The sequence below is a fragment of the Amblyomma mixtum genome, chromosome 9 (assembly GCF_055824585.1).
Source record: "Amblyomma mixtum isolate Tamu chromosome 9, ASM5582458v1, whole genome shotgun sequence".
Classification (NCBI taxonomy): domain Eukaryota; kingdom Metazoa; phylum Arthropoda; class Arachnida; order Ixodida; family Ixodidae; genus Amblyomma; species Amblyomma mixtum.
In genome coordinates, this window is record NC_143020.1 from 3,823,375 (window position 1) to 3,845,861 (window position 22,487).

At 54.4% G+C, this 22,487-nt stretch overlaps 1 protein-coding gene and 1 pseudogene across 1 annotated transcript in view; one reads left to right on the forward strand and one right to left on the reverse strand.

Moving 5' to 3' along the window:
- The window catches only part of LOC149328104 (uncharacterized), a 398,869-nt gene that overhangs the window by 25,166 nt on the left and 351,216 nt on the right, over positions 1-22,487 (forward strand). The window lies entirely within an intron of this gene.
- LOC149328105 (uncharacterized) lies at positions 1,959-3,566 on the reverse strand (annotated as a pseudogene).

A 22,487-nucleotide genomic window follows, 5' to 3' on the forward strand; every position in this document is an offset into this window, starting at 1 on the left:
TCGGTCCCGAGGGGAGACTGATGCAAAGCGGAGTTGTGTCCCAAGGGGAGGGACGTATGTGCACAAATTCTGATTTAGATGGGGCGCACTGGAGACCGCAGTAGGCCGCGTAGTCGTCGACTAGGGTCGCCGCTGCTTGCAGGCAGGATTCCATGTGGCCCATGTTACCTTGTGTGACCCAGATTGTAATATCATCCGCATAAAGAGCGTGATGTATTCCGGGCAAAGAGGACAATTTGGAGGGAAGATGAAGCATTGCGAAATTGAAGAGGAGGGGAGACAGGACCGCGCCTCGAGGTGTTCCCCTCGAGCCGACGGTGTATGGCCCGTGTTCCGCATCTTGTATGCATATGTAGGCTTGACGGTCTGTAAGAAATTGTTTTATGTAGTTGAATGTTTTGCGGCCAGAGTTGGTGTTACTGAGGTGGTCCAAGATTACTTCGTGTTTAACGTTGTCGAATGCGCCTTTAAGATCCGAGGCCAGGACCACCTTGTCGTCGTGGGGACATTCGACAGGATCTAAGATGTCGTGGTGAAGCTGCAGAAGTATATCCTGTGCTGACTTGTGAGGGCGAAAACCGAACATGGTGTCCGCGAAAGTGTGCTGTGTTTCGAGAAAATCGGAGAGTCTGTCGCGCACCATCGTCTCCATCAGCTTGCCGACACAAGACGTGAGGGAGATGGCGCGGAGGTTCTCCACATGTTTGCCGCGAGACGCTAGTTAGGCAAGATGATACTGAGGATCCGTCATCGCTATCCTCGGGCTCAGTGTTCTGCATGGGCTCGGGCTTCCCGGCCTGCTTAGCTTCTAATTCTTGAATTTTACGGGAGAGAATTTGATTTTGGCGCCTGAGCTCCTCTACCTGCCGCTGTAGGGCGGATTCGGGAGGGGGAGGGAGGGGGAGTGGGCCCAGAGACTAACCCACTCCAACTTCTCACCTGATTTTGGCGCGGTACCAGAGGCGGGAAATCCTCGGCTGTCAGGACCGGTGGCCTCGTAGGTTCCCGGACTTCTCAAATTTTGGCGGCCCGGAATGGGCCTTCTTGGGTTCGGGCTTGGGTCCCGGAGCCTGCTTGGGTACGGCCTTGGGCGTCTGGGCCTTTTTGGGTCCCGGCGTTTGCTTCTGCTTAGTGATAGTATGTGGACGTTTTGCTGTCGCATTGCTCCAAATGCGGGTTTCCGAAGTGATCTCAAAGGTGACTTTAACATCAGTCACCGACACAATTTCGTCTAATGAGGCTAGCAAGGGTTCCGCTTTACCATGCGCAGTACCAGAGTAGCAAAAAATGACGGGTCATACTGAGCCAGAGCAAAGTTTGAATGAGCAAGGTAGCATGGTAGCTTGGTACTTCATCTGCGTAGTAAATGACGAACTTCGCCAATATCGGGCTGTCGAACGTCAGCTCTGCCGTCTTGAATTTTCAAGCATCCTTGCCTGGAGTATGGCCACTCCTTGAGCTCTGACTCGTAAGTGTGCTTTGAGCTCTTCTGGAGACGCACCTGGGTGTACACCGTGGATCATGTCATGGAGTAACCTTCCGGAGCTGCCACATAGACGTTTTGAATTTGAGGCGGGTAATGTGCCACACTAATTAAGACGTTTGCTCGCGCGGGGTGCTAACGAGAATGATGTTGGATCCTGTGAAAAGCCTGACGTTGGTCATCGTCCTTGCATTGTTGGCCGCCTGCCATGACAATGGCGCGCGCTATTGGGGGGGGGGGGGTGTGATTTAGCCGTGAGTCTTACTAGGTCAAATTATGATCGTGAAGTCGCCTCTGGTGAGTGTTGGTAACCTTCGCCTAGGCCTGCTCTGCTCCCTCGGCCCAGTCTTGTGGCAGCCCGCCGCATCACCCGGTAATTTTCTATCGTCAGGTTGGGTGGTGGTGGTGAAAACTTTTTTTTTTGTGAAAAAGAGTTTTGGAGCCACACAGTGGCACCGCTACATGGTCGGCGCCCCTAGTCCGGGACACCGCATGACGAGGCCTTGTCTCTCGCCCGTTTCACCAGAGCCCTTTGGGACTCAAGCGAGGAGCAGTTGAGGAGGGTAGTCTCCCATGACTCTCTGGAAGGGGTAGAGGAAGGGGGGAGGTGCGGATTTTCAGTACATGCCCAGACCATGTGGAAGATATCACAGGTCTCCCCACAGTGTGGGCATCGCCCATCCGTGTTAGGATCGCAATGTTTTATTATTGCAGGACAGAGTAGAGTACCTGTCTGCAGGCGCCTTAAAGTTCGCTCCTCCGTCTTACTCAGCTCTTTTGCAGGGGCCGGGAAAAGGCGGTGGTTGTAGCTATAATGTGTAAATATTTCCCTGAATCGCATCAGCGGCTGGTTAGTCTCCGAGCCAGAAGAGCTGAGATGAGGAGCCCGGTGAGTAAGCGCTCGGGCAGCCGCGTCAGCGGCCTCATTACCTCGTAAACCCTGGTGGCCAGGAGCCGAAATGATTCGTTTGGGTGTTGGATCAGTGGCAGTCCTTCGTAGAACACAAGCAGCTAAGGCGGAGATCTCCCCTGCCAAGTAATGTTCACATGCTTTTCGGGAGTCCGTGATGATTATTCTCGAATTGGCGTGGGCGCAGCAAGCGCTATCGCTACTTCCTCGGCTCGCATTGAATTCGGGGCTCGAAAGGAGAGTCCACCAACGTGCATTTCCTGGTGAACGACAGCGGCCGAGTAAAATCCCGTGGGCGATGGCCCTGCTACGTCTACATAATATACACCGGGTCGGGGGCCGTGTCGTCTCTCAAGAGCCCGAGCCCGCGCTTGTCGTCTGTTTTCATGCATGTCGGTGTCCATGTTACGGGGGAGCGGGGAGACCCAGAGCATATGGCGCCATAGTACTGGCACGCTCCGCCTCCTCTGGAGTGCAGTCGTGTTGGATGTGTAAGCGGTTTAGCAGGCGGCGCCCAGGAGCTGTCTGCATGAGCCGCGTGTATGGGTTCACGAGGTGGGCCTCCCGCAGCTCCTGGTAGGAGTTTAGCATCCCCAATGCCTTCAGTTTGGCATTAGAGGTAGCCACCGGGAGATCCAGGGCTCGCTTAGATGCCTTGCCGATGATGGCGTCTATTCGCGCCTCTTCTTGCTTAGTAGTGCGGAGATATGGCACGGCGTAGAGGATCCGGCTAGTCACGAAGGCATAGACGAGCCGAAGCGCGTCCCTGCCCCGCAGACCACCCCGCTTGTTGGAAACGGGGCGGATCATGCGCCCTATCTGTTCGCCTACTCTCTTGAGTTTCGCAATAGTGGAGTCCGGTCTGAGTCTCTGGTTAATGAAAAGGCCCAGAATATGGAGCTCCTCCACCTCTCTAATAGGACCTCCTGACAGAGAGATGTGTATTGCTGTCCTATCCTTTGGGTTCGCTCTGACATGCAGAAGCTCTGATTTCGCTGGAGCACATTGGAGCCCACAGTCATTAGCATACGCATCGACTATGGAAGCAGCCTGATGAAGGCGGTCCTCCATGTCCCCAAGGCTCCCCTGAGTGGTCCAAATTGTAATATCATCTGCATATAACGCGTGTTGAATGCCTTACACCCGGGCCAATTGACTTGGGAGGCGCATCATAGCAATGTTGAACAGGAGCGGTGATAACTCTGCTCCCTGAGGGGTACCCCGTGTTCCCATCATGTAAGGGTCGTATTCCTCGCCCTCAATCCGAAGAAAGGCCTGGCAATTAGTCACGTAATCTCTTACATACGCGTAGGTCCTAGCCCCACAATCGGAAGAACTCAAGTTGGCCAGGATGCTTCGTGTTTCACATTGTCGAAAGCCCCTTTCAGATCAAGGGCGAGGATGGCTTTGTTATTGTGTTGCATGGTTGTGGGTCGTATTACATCCCTGTGCAGCTGGAGAAGGTCATCCTGTGCACACATGTGAGGGCGGAACCCGAACATGGTGACTGCAAAGAAGCCCTTGCTCTCCAGGTATGGAGAGAGGCGATCCCGTACCATCGTCTCCATAAGCTTGCCCGTACATGTGGTCAGTGATATGGGCCTCAGGTTGTCCGTATTCACGGCCTTACCTGTTTTAGGGATAAACGTCACAAGTGACGTTTTCCACTTGGGAGGGAGTCGACGTCCGTCCTAGATCTGGTTGATGTATTCTAATAAATGAAGGTAGGCTGAGTCCGGTAGGTTCGCCAACCGGTTCACTGTTATGTGGTCCCCCCGGCGCATATTTGCTAAGGCCGCCTTAAGGTCGTGCAACTCAAAAGGGGCATCGAGTGTTTCATTAGGCCTGCCAGAGTACGCGTACTCTGGCCCAGGCGGGTCTTCCATAGGACAGAGATGTCTGTCGCACAGAGTGTCCGCAAGCTGCGCCGTCGTACCTTGGAACCCTTGCAGAGCCCGCCGGAGCTGCTTTTTCGTCTCCCCTCTCGTTTGGGAGAGGTAGATTAGACTGCGAAAGACACGCCACGTCCCCTTCGAACTCATCTGATGAGCTGCGGCGTCGCAGCGTGCTATCCAATTTGAATCTGATAGTTCGGCAGCATAAGCTGCAGCCTCTGTGAGTGCGGCTATGCGGTCGCGCAATTTGCGATTAGTTTTCTGCTTTTTCCACCGTTTATAGTTAAGCTCCGGCGCGTCTCTCACAAATGCAGGAGGTGGGTGTCCACTGCGGGGATGTCTTCGGTGGTTTGTAGTGTTGTGACGTGTTGTTTCTGAATGTTGTATATGTGGTTAGCCCACTCCGCGTAGCCGCCGGAATATAGTACAGGAGGGAGAGTGTGATTCCGGAATTTGTGCCAATCGGTCAGTTTGGCCTGACCCCATGGTTTGCGCGCTGCCTTTGCCTCGAGTGTAATCCGAAGAAGGAGATGATCGCTGCCTAGAGAATCTCCCAAGTTCTCCCAGGCAGCCGCTCAAGCATTTTTAACAAGAAAAAGGTCTGGACACGTGTCGCGGGTTACCGAATTCCCCACTCGAGTGGTGTACGCCGGGTCCGTGAGCAACGTGAGGATGAGGGTGGAGATGAGCGCCGCCAGCTTACGTCCTCTTGCCTGTTCGAAGTGGTAGCCCCAATGAAGGCTGGGAGCATTGAAGTCTCCAACGATCACTAGAGGCTCTTTGGCTGCCAATTTTATCGCGCGAAGGAAGATTTCATTGAAAGTTACGCGCGGCTTATGCGGAGGGCAGTATATGTTGAGGATATGTATTGACAGGTCGCGGCGTCTGAGAGGCAGTACTCGGACCATTGTATATTCTTGCTCGGTACTCAAGTCTAAGTCGACCTGAACCACGGTGTAAGCCTTATTCACCAGGATGCACGTAGAGGGGCCCCCCTGAAAGGTGCTGTAGCCTGATAATTTAGCGTCTATGCCGGGCTCCTGCAGGGCAATGAGCGCCGGCATGTCACCTAGGGACTGCACGTAAAGCTGGAGGTTGACCGCTTTTTCCAAGCTCTGAAACCCCTGCAGTTCCATTGGATGATCTGGAATTTTTCAAAGTTTTAGCATTCCTATTACATCTGCTAGCCATCTTGTTGTATTTCTTTAAGGGCGATCGGATTAGCTCTGGCCGGGAGCCGGCGCAACCCCAGTGAGGGACCGCACCGACCCACCAGCTGCCGAGCCTGAACCATGTTCCTCCGCTGCCTGGCGGGAGGCTGTCTTACGTTTGAGGTGAGGGGATTCGCAGCTTGTGGCGTTCTTAATTTGGGTGCTGACCCAGGGCTGCACGGCTTTAAGGACCGAGTCAGTGACCTGGGCCATAAGGTCGGGAAGTGCTTGGGTTAAACCTGCCTTGAACATGTCCTGGAAGGACTCGCGGACTGCTGATATGATTTGATTCGGGAGGGCCGCCACTTGCTTCTCCAGTTGCTCGGTTTCGCGCTGCAGTGCCTCTGGCTACAGCACCTTTCAGGGGGGGCCCCTCTACGTGCATCCTGGTGAATAAGGCTTACACCAAGGTTCAGGTCGACTTAGGCTTGAGTACCGAGCAAGAATATACAATGGTCCGAGTACTGCCTCTCAGACGCCGCGTCCCGTCAATACATATCCTCAACATATACTGCCATCCGCGTAAGCCGCGCGTAACTTTCAATGAAATCTTCCTTCGCGAGATAAAATTGGCAGCCAAAAAGCCTCCAGTGTTCGTTGGAGACTTCAATGCTCCCAGCCTTCATTGGGGCTACCACTTCGAACAGGCGAGAGGACGTAAGCTGGAGGAGCTCATCTCCACCCTCAGCCTCACGTTGCTCACGGACCCGGCGTATCCCACTCGAGTGGGGAATTCGGTAACCCGCGACACGTGTCCAGACCTTTCTCTCGTTAAAAATGCTAGAGCGGCTGCCTGGGAGAACTTGGGAGATTCTCTAGGCAGCGATCACCTCTTTCTCCGGATTACACTCGAGGCAAAGGCAGCGCGCAAAAAATGGGGTCAGGCCAAGCTGACCGATTGGCACAAATTCCGAAATCACACTATCCCTCCCGTACTATTTTCTTGCGGCTACGCGGAGTGGGCTATTCACGTATACAACATTCAGAAACAACACGTCACAACACTACAAACCACCGTAGAGATCCCCGCAGTGGACACTCACCTCCTGCATTTGTGGGAGGCGCGCCGGAGCTTAACTAAACGGTGGAAAAAGCAGAAAACCAATCGCAAATTACGCGACCGCATAGCCAAACTCACAGAGCAGGCTGCAGCGTATGCTGCCGAGCTCTCAGATTCAAATTGGATAGCACGCTGCGACGCCGCAGCTCATCAGATGAGCTCGAAGGGGACGTGGCGTCTCTTTCGCAGTCTAATCGACCCCTCCCAGACAAGAGGGGAGACGCAAAAGCAGCTCCGGCGGGCTCTGCAAGGGTTCCAAAGTACGACGGCGCAACTTGCGGACACTCTGTGCGACAAATATCTCTGTCGTATGGAGGACCCGCTTGGGCCAGAGTACATGTACTCTGGCAGGCCTAATGAAACACTCGATGCCCCTTTTGAGTTGCACGACCTTAAGGCGGCCTTAGCAAAAATGCGCCGGGGTACGGCTCCGGGACGGGACCACATAACAGTGAACCTGTTAGCGAACCTACCGGACTCAGCCTACCTTCATTTATTAGAATGCATCAACCAGATTTGGGACGGGCGTCCACTCCCTCCCGAGTGGAAAACGTCACTTGTGACGTTTATCCCTAAAACAGGTAAGGCCGTGAATACGGACAACCTGAGGCCCATATCACTGACCTTATGTGCGGGCAAGCTTATGGAGACGATGGTACGGGATCGCCTCTCTCCATACCTGGAGAGTAAGGGCTTCTTTGCAGTCACCATGTTCGGGTTTCGCCCCCACATGTCTGCACAGGATGTCCTTCTCCAGCTGCACAGGAATGTAATACGACCCACAACTATGCAACACAATGAGAAAGCCATCCTCGCCCTTGATCTGAAAGGGGCTTTCGACGATGTGAAACACGGAAGCATCCTGGCCAACTTGAGTTCTACCGATATTGGGGCTAGGACCTACGCGTATGTAAGAGATTTCTTGTCTAATCGCCAGGCCTTTCTTCGGATTGAGGACGAGGAATACGGCCCTTACATGATGGGAACACGGGGTACCCCTCAGGGAGCAGTGTTACCACCGCTCCTGTTCAACGTTGCTATGATGCGCCTCCCAAGCCAATTGGCCCGGGTGGAAGGCATTCAACACGCGTTATATGCAGATGATATTACAACTTGGACCACTCAGGGGAGCCTTGGGGACATGGAGGACCGCCTTCAGCAGGCTGCTTCCATAGTCGTTGCGTATGCTAATGACTGCGGGCTCCAATGTGCTCCAGCGAAATCAGAGCTTCTGCATGTCAGAGCGAACCCAAAGGATAGGACAGCAATACACATCTCTCTGTTAGTAGGTCCTATTAGAGAGGTGGAGGAACTCCGTATTCTGGGCATTTTCATTCACCAGAGACTCAGACCGGACTCCACTATTGCGAAACTCAAGAGAATAGGCGAACAGGTAGGGCATATGATCCGCCGCGTTTCCAACAAGCGGGGTGGTTTGCGGGGCAGGGACGCGCTTCGGCTCGTCTATGCCTTCGTGACTAGCCGGATCCTCTACGCCGTGCCATATCTCCGCACTACTAAGCAAGACGACGCGCGAATACACGCCATCATCCGCAAGGCAACTAAGCGAGCCCTGGATCTCCCGGTGGCTACCTCTAATGCCAAACTCAAGGCATTGGGGGTGCTAAACTGCTATCAGGAGCGGGAGGCCCACCTCGTGAACCAATACGCGCGGCTCACGCAGACGGCTCCTGGGCGCCGCCTGCTAAACCGCTTACACATCCAACACGACTGCACTCCAGAGGAGGCGGAGCGTATCCCAGTACTATGGCGCCATATGCTCTGGGTCTCCCCGCTCCCCCGTAACATGGACACCGACATGCATGAAAACAGACGACAAGCGCGGGCTCGGGCTCTTGAGAGACAACACGGCTGCCGACCGGGTGTATATTATGTTGACGTAGCAGGGCCATCGCCCACGGGATTTTACTCGGCCGCTGTCGTGCACCAGGAAATGCACGTTGATGGACTCTCCTTTCGAGCCCCGAATTCAATACGGGCCGAGGAAGTAGCGATAGCGCTCGCTGCCGCTCACGCCAATTCGAGAATAATCATCACGGACTCCCGAAAAGCATGTGAACATTACTTGGCAGGGGAGATCTCCCCCTTAGCTGCTTGTATTCTACGACGGACTGCCACTGATCCAACACCCAAACGAATCATTTCGGCTCCTGGCTACCAGGGCTTACGAGCTAATGAAGCCGCTGACGCGGCTGCCCGAGCGCCTACTCACCGGGCTCCTCATCCCAGCTCTTCTGGCTCGGAGACTAACCAGCCACTGCTGCGATTCAGGGAAATATTAACACATTATAGCGACAACCACCGCCTTTTCCCGGCCCCGGCAAAAGGGATGAGTGAGACAGAGGAGCGAACTTTAAGGCGCCTGCAGACAGGTACTCTACTCTGTCCTGCAATAATAAAACATTACGATCCTAACACGGATGGGCGATGCCCACACTGTGGGGAGGCCTGCGATATCTTCCACATGATGTGGGTATGTACTCAAAATCCCCACCTTCCCCCTTCCCCTACCCCTTCCAGAGAGGCATGGGAGACTGCCCTCCTCAACTGCTCCTCGCTTGAGTCCCAAAGGGCTCTGGTGAAACGGGCGAGAGACAGGGCCTCGTCATGCGGTGTCCCGGACTAGGGACGCCGACCATGTAGCGGGGCCACTCTGTGGCTCCCAAACTCTTTTTCACAAAATAAAAGTTTTCACCACCACCACCTCTAGGCCGGCAACGCGACCAGTAGATCCAACTACCGTGTCGCTGCTCTGCCGCGAGACGCTAGTGAGGCAAGATGTTACGGATGATCCGTCATCCTCGTCGTCTGGCTCAGCTTCTTGCATTGGTTCGGATGACGTGGCCTGTTTGGCCTCTAATTCCTGAATTTTGCGCGCTAGAATTTGGTTCTGGCGCCTGAGCTCCTTTACCTGCTGCTGTAGGGCGGTTTCGGTAGGGGAGGGACGGGTAGGGGAGGGACGGGTAGGGAGCCCGGAGAATGCCCTACTCCAACTGCTCACCTGTGGTTGGACGGGTGCCAAGGGCGGGAAGTCCCTGGCGTTGAGGACCGGGGGCACCGCCTGGGTCGCCGACTTGACAGGTTTCGATGGCCCGGTTCTGGCCTTGGTTTCCTGATCGGCTGGCGCTTTCTTGGCCTTGGGCGGAGGAGCCTGCTTGGGCCCCGTCTTTGTCTTCGGTGTGGATCCGGATGGGGAGCTCGGTTTGATGGCTTTGCGGAACCGCCCGGCACAGCCAGGAGCTCCGGTAGGGTGGCCGCCTCCGCAGATGAGGCAGCTCGGAACACAGTCATGTTCTGCCGGGCCGTCAGGAGTGGCATCGGGAACCTGGACTCCGCAGCGTTTGCAGCGCCCCGGCTGCGGTCGCGGGCACGCATCGGCCCTATTGCCCACTGTACCAGAGCGGTGGCATGCAGGCACTGTTTTCTTGTACAGGCGAACAGGGAGCCGTTCGTAGCTGTACAACACGAGTCCGTGGCGGCCGGGCCGGTTCCCGTGCTTTTGTGGGGTCCTTGCCTTTGAAGCTTTCCCTGGTGCCTGGATTGTGCAAGCTCCCAGCTGGCATCATTGTTGTACCCGACTGGCTCCGACGAGGAGTCGGACTAGATCCCGTCCTCACTTCCCCTGTCGGCGTCTCCGAAGTCGTTTTCCTCCATCTCTTGGACTTCCTTGTGAGGAAACGTTTGGTGGTTGTAGCGACGCGCCCTTGGCTGGACTGGGCCCCGCCATATGGTCAGTCTTCGAAACGGCGTTGATGCTAGGCGTCGGACTCGTCGATAGGCCTGGCGATTCAAGCTCTCCGTATGTTGAGCTGGGTGCCTCTTCAGGGTTAGTGGGCGGACGCCCACTTTGCAACTTTTAAGTCCGGTAGAAGGCGTGAAAATGGCGCTACCGCTTGAAATCTGGTATCCAGGAGATGTAGCACTTTAATCCTTCCTTCCGAATAAAATCCGGTGGCGAGATCAAGTTGGTTCGGTTGTATTTGGCCCGAATTTGCGGTGCGAGACGCTCCGGCTTACTAGAACCGCCATGCGGCGTGAAACAATTGCCATTCTCGCACTTGATAAGTTGGCATAAAAAAAGTAGATATCTGGATATAACGACAAATTTGTACCCGATATACAGACGATGGTTAATGATGCAATAATCATTCGATATTGCTAACGCCATAAACTGCCTCAGCGCTTTGCTCTTGCTTTTTACCGCCAAAATCTTCGCACCATTAAAGATCGATGAAAGAACAGAAAAAAGGTTTATGGTTTATGGAGTTTAATGTCCCAAAGCGACTAAGGCTATGAGAGACGCTGTAGTGGAGGGCTGAAGAAATTTCGACCACCTGGAGATCTTTAACGTGCACTGAAATCGCACAGTACACGGGCCTCTAGAATTTCTACTCCATCGAGCGTACGGCCCCCAGCCGGACGCCGTATGGGTGGACGCTGCCTGCACGGGTGATGAAGCGACAGCAGCTGCGGTGGACTCCTCTTCATCCACCCTCCTCACACTACCTCTCCCTCCAGATACGTCCCCAGAGGCTGCAGAGGAAGCCGCCATTGCACTTGCTATAACCCGCACGGAAGCCCGGTATATTTTAAGCGATCAACCAGGCACAGCCAGCAGACGCAGCTCGACGACTTCCCGGTCGCCTTCTACAAGCCGGCAGAATGGCAGCAAGAACGCCACGCGTCTCACCTGGGCAGACCGCGTTTCTGGCAAGGCTACCCGTCATCCCCCACCACCCCAGTCCTCCCAGGCAGATCCGAGAGACCAGGAGCTCAAGGCCTTGCGTGAAGAGGTAAGCCGCCTTTCCTCCCTCCTAAGCACCCCCGCCCCCTCCATGCCCCCTAAACCCGCACCCGCTGTCATTAACTCGACCCCATCATCCACAGACACATCGAGCACCCCCCCCCCCCCGCAAAGAAACAACGCACCACAGACGCCGCACCCCCTCCCGTACCCTCAGAAATAGACGCTAAATTAGCAGCACTCGAAGCCAAATTTGACCACAAACTAAAAGAGCTAGACGCACGCCTCGAGGCCAGATTCAATCACCTTCCCGCCACCCTCACCGAAAATCTTGAGCAGCGCATGGACGCTATGCTTACCAAGATGATGGAACTCTTGGAACATAATCTTAACCATCGCTTCACCCAACTTCAAACCCCCTCCACTCCCCCCATCCTTCCTCCACAAGCACAAACCACCTATCCTGAGCCACACATACCAATTGACACCCGTCTTACTTCCATCCTCAATCCCCCTACCATCCAATATGGCGGGGGGGAACACTAATTATCTACCCATTTTAACTTGGAACTGCCGCGGCTTCCGGGCAAAGCGCGCGCCTCTGCAACTTCTCCTTCCCACCATCACACCCATGCCCCACATACTACTTCTACAGGAGACTGCACACCGGGCAACCCTCCCCTCCTACACATCTACACCTTCAGATACCACTAACACACCCAGGGCGTCCACATTTGTCCACCGCAGCCTCACCTACAAAACTCATCACATCACGTCTGAGACGCCCTGCGTGATCACTGAACTTATACATCACACACATTCACTTCCTTCCATATTTATAGCAAACATATACCACCCCCCGTCCCAGCCGATGGCCTCGCTACAATCACTTCTGCGAGACCTACATCATCTAGCAGGGAAACATCCCCTACTCATCGGCGGGGACTTCAACAGTCAGCATACTGACTGGGGATACACAACCACGACACATCGAGGTCGCAGGCTCTGGCTGCTCCTGCAGAACCTCCAAATCACTGTGCACAACACGTTTCAGACGCCTACGAGGATCGGCAACAGTGTCAGCATGGACACCAGTCCGGACCTGACACTGAGCCGCTGTATCCGCGGCGTTACCTGGAACAGAACACAACATACACTGGGCAGTGACCATTACATTATACAAATCACTGTCCCGTACAAAGCACCCCGTCACGCAAATACAACACACAAACTCATTAACTGGGATGCCTTTCGCGCTGTACGCACCGCCCTCCCAGACACTCCCATCGCAGACATCGACGAATGGGTGCAGTCACTCAAGCATGACGTTCACCACAACACGCGAGACATTGAAACTACAACCGAAACACCTACCCTTGACACACGCCTAGCCCACCTCTGGGAGGCTTATCACAGCATCCTAGAACGCTGGAAAGGCAACAAACATAACAGAACGCTTAAGAAGCGGCTGGCCGCGCTGCAGACACAAATCCAACGGCACTCTGAGGAGCTGTGCCGATCCAACTGGGGACAGATATGTGACGGCATCGCCGGAAACCTGTCCAGCAAACGCGCATGGCAACTCCTCCGACACCTCATTGACCCCACGCGCACCAAATCAGCAACACAGCACCACGTGACACGCCTCACACATGAACACATTGACGATCCCGACACCCTTCTAGACACACTTCGAACCATGTACACATCTCCAGGCGGCCCCATACCTCTACCGCACTACACAGGACAAGCAAATCCAACACTCGACACCGACATCACGGAGACGGAAGTCAGAGCGGCCCTCCTGACTCTCCGCGCCAACTCCGCACCTGGTGCAGACCAAATCACAAACTCCATGCTCCGTAATCTGGATGACCAATCGATCGCCCACATTACGAAATACTTCAACCAGTGCTGGAGGGAGGGTAACCTCCCGCAGTCCTGGCGCCACGCGAAGGTAATATTCATACCTAAACCCAACAAACCACTTACACTTCAAAACCTTCGCCCTATTTCGCTAACCTCATGCCTTGGGAAGCTCCTAGAGCATGTTGTGTTAGCGAGACTCACCAGTCACATGGCGGACAACAATCTTTACCCGCATAGCATGGTAGGGTTTCGCCCCCATCTATCCGCACAGGACGCTATGCTGCAACTCTCACACGACATTTTCGACCCGCTTCTTCCGGGTCACACCAAGGCAGTCTTAGCTTTGGATCTCTCCAAAGCTTTTGATCGCATTGAACATCAGGCGATCATGACTGCTCTATCCCCCTTGAATGTGGGTGTGCGCACGTATGCCTACATTCAAGCATTCCTCACTGACCGCACAGCTGAGATACACTTCGGCCCTCTGTCTTCCCCCTCCTACACTCTTCAGAGTATCGGCACCCCTCAAGGGTCCGTCCTTTCTCCCTTTCTCTTTAACATTACCCTCATCCCCCTCGCCCGAAAATTGGCCACTATTCCCCACCTGAAGCACACTCTTTATGCCGACGATATCACCCTGTGGACCACTCACGGCAGTGACGGAGACATAGAGAACAACTTACAGGAAGCAGCCACCCTCACCCAAAATTACGCACGGACCATCGGACTGTCTTGCTCCTCAGAGAAGTCCGAACTCTTCCTCATCCGGCCTAAGAACCACCGCTGCCCCCGCTCCCCCATTGCCATTGAACTGAATGGTGACCCGGTACCTGAGGTTGGAAACCTCCGTGTATTGGGCCTGCACATCCAGAACGATGGCAAAAACACCACCACCCTCAAGAAACTCAAGCAGGTTGTAGGCGCGGTATAGCACCTAGGGTTTCGGGACGTCATAGAGGCATGAAGGAGCGCAACCTATGTCGCCTCATTCATGCCTTTGTCCTGAGCCGGGTGCTGTACACTACCCCATATTTACACATATCCAAACATGACACAAACGCTTTGGATGCTTTGATTCGCAAGGCATTCAAGGTAGCACTTCACCTTCCCCTCAACACACCCACAGACAGATTACTAGGCCTGGGCCTCCACAATACGATCGGGGAACTGGTGGAGGCCCACCGACAGGCCCAATACATCAGGCTCACACAAACCTCCACAGGTCGGTATATCCTGAACACCCTCGGAATCAAAATACCGGCCAACGACCCAACCCTCCTCGCCATCCCACGATCCCTTCACCGAGAGCTCCTCATCAGGACGCTCCCGAGGAATATGCACCCGTCCCACAATGAGCAGCGCCGCAGAGCCCGTGCGAAGGCACTTCATCGAGCGTACGGCCCCCAGCCGGACGCCGTGTGGGTGGACGCTGCCTGCACGGGTGATGAAGCGACAGCAGCTGTGGTGGACTCCTCTTTATCCGCCCTCCTCACACTACCTCTCCCTCCAGACACGTCCCCAGAGGCTGCAGAGGAAGCCGCCATTGCCCTTGCTATAACCCGCACGGAAGCCCGGTACATTTTAAGCGATTCTAAAACTGCGATTCTAAATTTTGCTCGAGGCCGAGTCCATGTCCCTGCTTTTGGCATACTGGACTCGCCCGATGCCCCCCCGCCCCGCCAAGTGGAGCTGAAATGGGTGCCCGCGCACTCCGGGAATCCCGGAAACGAGGCCGCCAACCTTTTAGCCCGAGGTTCTTTAAACCGGGCTCAGGTGGCCTCTGATCGGGGATTCACGAAGGAGCGCGTGCACTCATTCAGTGAGCTGACCCAGGCGCACAGAGCGTTACGCCAGCTCTACCCCCCGCCCCACCCCTCCCTAGATAACAAACACGCAACACTCTGGCGCAGCCTACAGACACACACACTTCCTTCACCCCTTACCCTAGCCCATTATCATCCCTCCTTCCCCACTCCGGCATGCACTCTATGCCCAGAACCCGTCGCCTCTTCCCTCCACATCATTTCCCTCTGGCCGGCGGACCCTCCCCCGCGGGACCTAGAGAACCTCAAGACCTGGGAGGACTGGGAGACCCTGCTGCGCTCGGAGGACCCGGCCGTGCAGACCATCGCCACCGGCCGTGCTGCCAGTGTTATGGACCTTCGGAACATAAACACTTGAGTGCAGTGGGGTCGTGCGGGGACCCTGGGGCGTGCCCCGAATTCCTCTGTAAATAAAGTTTTCTCTCTCTCTCTCTCTCTTAACTGACTCTAAAACTGCGATTCTAAATTTTGCTCGAGGCCGAGTTCATGTCTTTGCTTTTGGCATTCTGGACTCGCCCGATGCACCCCCGCCCCGCCAAGTGGAGCTGATATGGGTGCCTGCGCACTCCGGGAATCCCGGAAACGAGGCCGCCAACCTTTTAGCCCGAGGTTCTTTAAACCGGGCTCAGGTGGCCTCGGATCGGGGATTCACGAAGGATCGCATGCACTCATTCATTGAGCTGACCCAGGCATACAGAGCCTCTCGCCAGCTCTACCCCCCGCCCCACCCCTCCCTAGATAACACGCAACACTCTGGCGCAGATTACAAACACATACTCTCCCCTCGCCCCTTACCCTAACCCACTATCATCCCTCCTTCCCCACTCCTGCTTGCGCCCTATGCCCAGAACCCTTCGCTTCTTCCCTCCACATCCTTTCCCTCTGCCCGGCGGACCCTCCCCCGCGGGACCTAGAGAACCTCAAGACCTGGGAGGACTGGGAGACCCTGCTGCACTCGGAGGACCCGGCCGTGCAGACCATCGCCACCGGCCGTGCTGCCAGTGTTATGGACCTCAGGAACATAAACACTTGAGTGCAGTGGGGTCGTGCGGGGACCCTGGAGCGTGCCCCGAATTCCTTTGTAAATAAAGTTTTTTCTCTCTCTCTCTCTCTGCTCCAAAGAAATTCAACCGCCGCGGCCGCGATGGAACCCGCGTCTTTCGGGTCAGACAGAAAAAAAAAGACATAAGTTAAGCATTGTTGGTGAACATGTCAATCTTTAGTTGGCTTCGCGGCTACTGCGCTAATTAGAACGGCTTACAAATAAGAGTTTTGGACAATGCGAGGGATGCACTGCGTTTACATTTACGCCGTTCCTTTGTTCCCGTTTAGCAGGGAACAGAGTGTGAGCGGCTTAGTTCTTACCTATTGAACTAGTGCGCGCTTGTTTGATTGGCATTGCAGTTCCGCACGTATGTTGTGCGGTGGAACTTCAAACACTTCATCTTCATCATCAAACAACGGTGTTGTTGCGCGTTTCTTATTTAGTTAGGGAGCGTGCTTCCCCCGCGGCATCCGGACATTATGGACACTGTGGACGTTATTACGTGCAGTGAATGACTGTTGTTTGCAGGGCGACAGGAGTCGCCGTCGTGTCTTGAGTGATCGCTTTTCCGTAATCGAGCGACACTAGTCGCGAACTGTACTCTTGTATTTTTTGAGGGACTGTGGTCCCTTATCGTGTAACCATGGGGTCCACAAAATTCAGGAGGCACTTTGACTGTCAAAAGCGCGTAGAGGCGAAAGCGTATTCCGCACCACTATGACTGCTTCTGTGGCACTGGTGGCGTCACATGTAACTGAGCACTAATTACTAAGTGACGACAAATGACTAATTAATGGTTAATTACTGATTTGTGTCTGAATACTAATTAACTGCTAATTAATGACGCTTAAGCTTCACCTTTAGGAGTGGAGCGCGACAGCGTGTTGTAGCGCTGCCAGGAAGTCCACGGAACGCCACCACCCGTTCGGCGCGATGCCTTGCCCTTTGAGCGCTTTTTGAGGAGAGGAAATGGTGCAGTAACTCTCTGTCAACTCGGGGGACACCTGAACCGAACCGTAGAGGAAGGGAGGAAGTGGGAGTGGAAGAAGAAAGACAAAGATGGCCCCTAATGATGAAAATGAAAATTGTATCTGAGGAAACGAAATTAGGCAGTAACTGTCTCACATATCTCGGTGGACACCCGACAAAATTAAGGGGGGGGGGCACTTTTTTGACCTAAAGTGTGGTCACTGATGTGTGGTTAAGCTTCGCCTCTAAGAGTGGAACGCGACAGCGTCTTGCAACGCTTCCAGGAGTCCATAGAACGCTATCGCCCATTCGGTTGTATGCCTCGCTCGTCGGTAAATTGGTTTTTGAGGAAAGGAAGTGTATCTGTCCCTCATACCTCGGTGGACACCTAAACCTCGCCGGAAGGGAAGGGAGGATGATGGGAGTGAGCGAAGACACCGTTTTCATTAGACGCGCCTTTGCTCATTCCAAACCATCGAGCTGGCATGGCGGAGTGGATAGCATGCTCGTCTCACACTCCGAAGACCGGGGTTCGATTCCAGAGCTCGACCAATTTCTTACTCGGTTTTATTTATTTATATGGCCTGACTAGAAAAGTTAATTAGGCTAATTGGGTAATTAAGCAATTAACTAAGCTCAGCCCCACTTACTTGGAGCGTCACTATCTACGATCCCTTCAATTGGTTGCCTGGCTACTAGCCAAGGTACAATTGGCCCCGTTTGAAATTCGCGCACTGTGACGTCACGACCGTTTCGACCAACTGAAAAGCGTGACATTTCTGTCGACAACTGCTGCTTACAACGATGAGACATTAAAGGCTTTCGCCTTAATAAAATTCTCTTGAGAACAACGGTAGCTCACACGCTGCTTCTCTAGCTGGTGAACGCCTTGGTGTGTGTTCCGGCCGCCGGCTTGCGTCTGTGGCCGGTGTTTAACCTCTGGACGTGCTCTTTTGTTAAGGTGTCCTTCGGTTGGCGGGCGCCTCGATATGGTGAGCGAGCCACCTACAAAGGCTCTTGCATTTGATGTCATCGTCCCTGAGGGGGCTAGTCCGGAGGATGTCGTCGATGCGACAGCCTCCGTTGTTGGATTGGAGCGAGTATACTGCGTCCAGCACTTCGGTGGACGCAACTACCAAGTAACTGTGAACAGTGAAGCCGCCATGGCTACAATCATCGAAGCTTCCTGCCTCATCATCGGTAAGGAACGCGTCGCCATCGTCCCCATAAGCCCGCAGGTGACCCAGGTGACTGTTCTCTTTCTGCCCGCTCGTGTACAGTGACACCCTTGTCAAGGCTCTCTCCCTTATGGCAAGGTGCTGCACATATGTCGCGGCGTCATGGGGTCGCGTCCCACTGTCACCACTGGGACCCGCTATGTGCGAATGGAAATGAAGCCGGATTCACCCGTACCCAACTACATCAAGGTCGCGGGCCACCGCGTGACGTGCGATTACAAAGGCATGCAGCGCCTTTGCCGGCTTTGTGCGTCCACTGCGCACTTCAGGGCACAGTGCACGGCTCCTTTCTGCACCCGCTGTGGGGTCTTTGGTCACCTAGGTCAAGGTTGCGTGCTGCCATGTCGCCGTTGTGGTGACCAACACGCTACCGTGGCGTGCGCTATCAAGCCCTCGTACTCGGAGGCTGCGGCCCGCCCTGCGCCGCCGCAGGCCACACAGGGAGCCATTGAAACCATCAAGGAATCCGGCGGATCCAACACCGACGCCGTTAAGGGTGCTTCCGCTGCGTCTCAGCATCAATTCGTGGAAGAACCCGTGTCTGCTGTTGATGCGTTCAGTACTGCACCAAGCGAGCAGACAGTAAAGGTGAATACTGCGTCAAGGCCGGTTCACATGCAAGCGACTGAGCGATTGAGCGGCGCGTCGCAGTGAAAATTTCCAGCTTTTAGAAACCTCGCTGCTCATCGCAGCGACGACTCAAAACAGGTTTTTCCGCCGCGGCGACAGAATTCGCTAGCATTTCAGCTTGCATGTGAAACAGGCTTCAGCCTCACTCTCTCCGAGCGTCCCTGATGCCACGAGGGCGGAGCCCTCGATCCCCTGATGCTGAAAAAAATCCCTGATGCTGACAACGTGCCTCTCTCGGAGCCCGTGCTACAGCCCGCGGCCAGCATTGCGGTTTTGAGCAGGGACGCCGACATAGCTGAGGTTGACGGTGACGACAGCAGCTTGCCGTCCTCAGCCTCTTCAGTCAACCTCGTCATTGACGAGACTGTCATCATGCCTGAGGAGGAACCGACGCCGCCGTCGCCGTTGTCGGCATCGCTTGGAGAGGACCCAAGATCATTTCCAGACGCTGACCCTGTGCAGTCGCTGTCCTCTTCGACATCGAAGACCAGCGCCAGAACTTCCAGCGCACAGTCGTCAGATGTTGAGATGGTCGCTTTGACTTCGACCTTAAAGCGTCCACATTCGTTAACTACGGGCTCGGACAATTCTGCAGGTCAGCCAAGGAGGCCTCGTGCCTCCTCAGGTCTGACACTCCGAAAAATATGAGGTCGTGTAGCGCCGTTCGCGGCGCGCTTTGTATTGCCTACACATCACGACTGTCCAGGTTTTATTTTTCATTTCCAAAATGACTAACCTTTAGGTTACTACTATTAACGTGCAGGGGTTCCGCAGTGTTTCGAAGCAGGCAGCGGTGGTCGCATTCGCTCGTTCCTCGGGTTGCGATATCGTCTGCCTGCAAGAAACCAATTTTTTTTTTGACTCAGTGACGTGTAGAAATTCAAGCGTAGGTTTGGCGTCGATGCCTTCTTTTCGTACGCCAGCATGCGTTCTAGCAGCGTTGGCGTTCTTGTTTTGAACCACTTACTCTTGCGAGATCATCGTGTTATCTACGATGCACTTGGACGCGTGCTGGCGTTCGACTGTGCGTTTAACGCACTTCACCTGAGAATTCTTTGCATTTATGCGCCTGCGCATTCTAATTTGGTGAACGCATTCTTTAAAGATTTAGATGTGTATTTTCTTGGAGGGCGTAATGTTGTGATGTTGGGCGATTTCAACTGCGTGCTCGATACGGTCGCTGATGTGCAGGGCCCTGGTAGGGGTAGGCCAGGTCGGAATGCGCGCGAGTTGCGCCGCCTAGTCAGCCATTTCATGCTCACAGACGCTTATGAGCTCCTCTACGGCAACGTCTTTGTGTGGACTTGGCGTCGCGGGTTATCGGCAAGTAGGTTAGACAGTGCGTATGTTCCGACAAGCCCTTCGCAGACAGTGTGTGCAGTTAATGTAATGACGCTGCCATCCTCGCCGGTGCACATATCAGACCACCGCCCTTTTCTTCTATCAATCGCGGTTCTGGCAACTGCAGTATCTCCTCAGAGGCCACAGCTCCATTGAGCCAAATCGTCACTGTTGTTGTTGCGACTGAGAGAAGAATGAAAAAGAAAGTGCACGGGCCTGCCAACTGGCTCCAGCCGAGCCACCGCCGCTGACACGTGCAGATAGAGTTAAAAGATCAGAGGAAAGAGAAAAAGGATAGAAAAGACGCGCGTCTCAGCAACAACTGCGTCCGCCGGAGCGGACGCTGGCTGAAAAAACAGATAAGCGGCCGTAGCCGCGCTTCGTCACCACCTCCAAATCGTCACTCCTACTTTGTTACATTTTTTGTCAAACAGCGCACTATTTTCATTGGAGAGATGTTATTGGTGCTCAAAATATTAAAAAATTACAAAACATCCGTCAGATTCCAAGCAGAGGCACTTGAAATCATTCACTACACAGTTTTCTATCAAATTTTAAGGCCGCTTTAGGGTGCAGCGAATTATTAAATACCTTTGTATGCTTCCGCCTTGTGAAATTTGTTCCCAGAGGTTACGCCTATGTTACAAAACATAATATGAAGCAAAAAAAAGCTTCAATACATGGCGTCTGACTCACCAAGAAAAAATTAAAAATGCCTTTCGAGGAAAGGAAATGGGGCCTTAACTGTTTCACTTCTCGATGTGCACCCGAACTGCATTGCACCTTAAGGTAAAGGACAGAGAGAAAGAAGAAAGGAGGAAACAGGTGGCGTAGTGGTGGAGTTCTCCAGGGTAAATTGGTAAATGGGTTTCTGAGGAAAGGAAATGGAGCAGTATCCTCACATACTTCGGCGGACACCTGAACCGCGCCGTAAGCGGAGGGAGGAAGGTGGGCGAGAAAGAAGAAAGAGAGAAAGAAGAGAGAAAGAGGTGCCGTAGTGGAGGTCTGCGGAATAATTTCGACCACCTGGGGATCTTTAACGTGCACTGACATCGCACAGCCCACGAGTAAAATTGGTAAATTGGTAAATTGGTTTTTAGCCCGGCCGCGGTGGCTCAGTGGTTGCGGCGCTCGGCTGCTGGCCCGAAAGACGCGGGTTCGATCCCGGCCGCGGCGGCCGAATTTCTATGAAGGCGAAATTCTAGAGGACCGTGTGCTGTGCGATGTCAGTGCCCGTTAAAGAACCCCAGGTGGTCGAAATTTCCAGAGCCCTTCACTACGGCGTCCCTCATAGCCTGAGTTGCTTCGGGACGTTAAACCCCAATAAACCAAACCAAACTAAATTGGTTTTTGAGGGAAGGAAATGGCGCAGTATCTGTCTCACATATATCGGCGGACACCTGAACCGCGCCGTAAGGGAAGGGAGGAAGGTGGGACTGAAAGAAGAAAGAGAGAGAAGTGAAGTAGTAGAGGTTGGTTGGTTGGTAACAACTTTATTCATAGTCCTGCAGAGCTTTCGCCGACGGGGCCTTAGGTCTCCCACGTGGGGACGTCGAGGCGCTGCCTCGCCGTCGCCTCGCGGGCCTGCTGGACGGCCCAGAGTTGGTCCCCGAGGCTGGGGCTGCGCAAGGCAGCGGCCAACCGCGGCGGGAGGGTTCCGGAATTAGCACCGTGAAGGTTTTTGTTGCAGTCCCAGAGCATGTGAGTTAAAGTAGTGGCTACATTGGCGTTGCAGACCTTGCATATATTTGTCGGGTATGTACCGGGGTAAAGCCTGTGGTATAGTTCCGGGTTGGGGTACGTGAGCGTCTGCAGTTGTCTGAGGGTCACCGCGTGCGCCCTGTCCAGCTTGTCGCTGGGCGGAGGGAAGGTTCGGCGGGCCAGGCAGAGGGCCTTGGTAATTTCGTTGTAGCTGATCAAGCAGTCCTTGGTGCTATTCCACGGACGACGGTCGCCGGCGCGGTTCGCGAGCTCGCGCGCCTTGGCGTGTGCCGTCTCGTTGCGGTTGCGATACGTCCTCGATACTTCTCCCATGTGCGCCGGGAACCATTGAATTCTGGTTTGGAATTCTACCTCCTGCTGGACTTGCCGGTTCCTCAGGACTTGGGCCGCTCTCTGTGAGATCCATCCTTTGGCGAAGTTTCTAACCGTCTGACGCGAGTCGCAGAGAACCACGGTGCACGTCGGATCCGTGAGGGCGAGTGCCACCGCCGCTTCCTCCGCCTCTTCTGCGCGTTCGCACGCTACA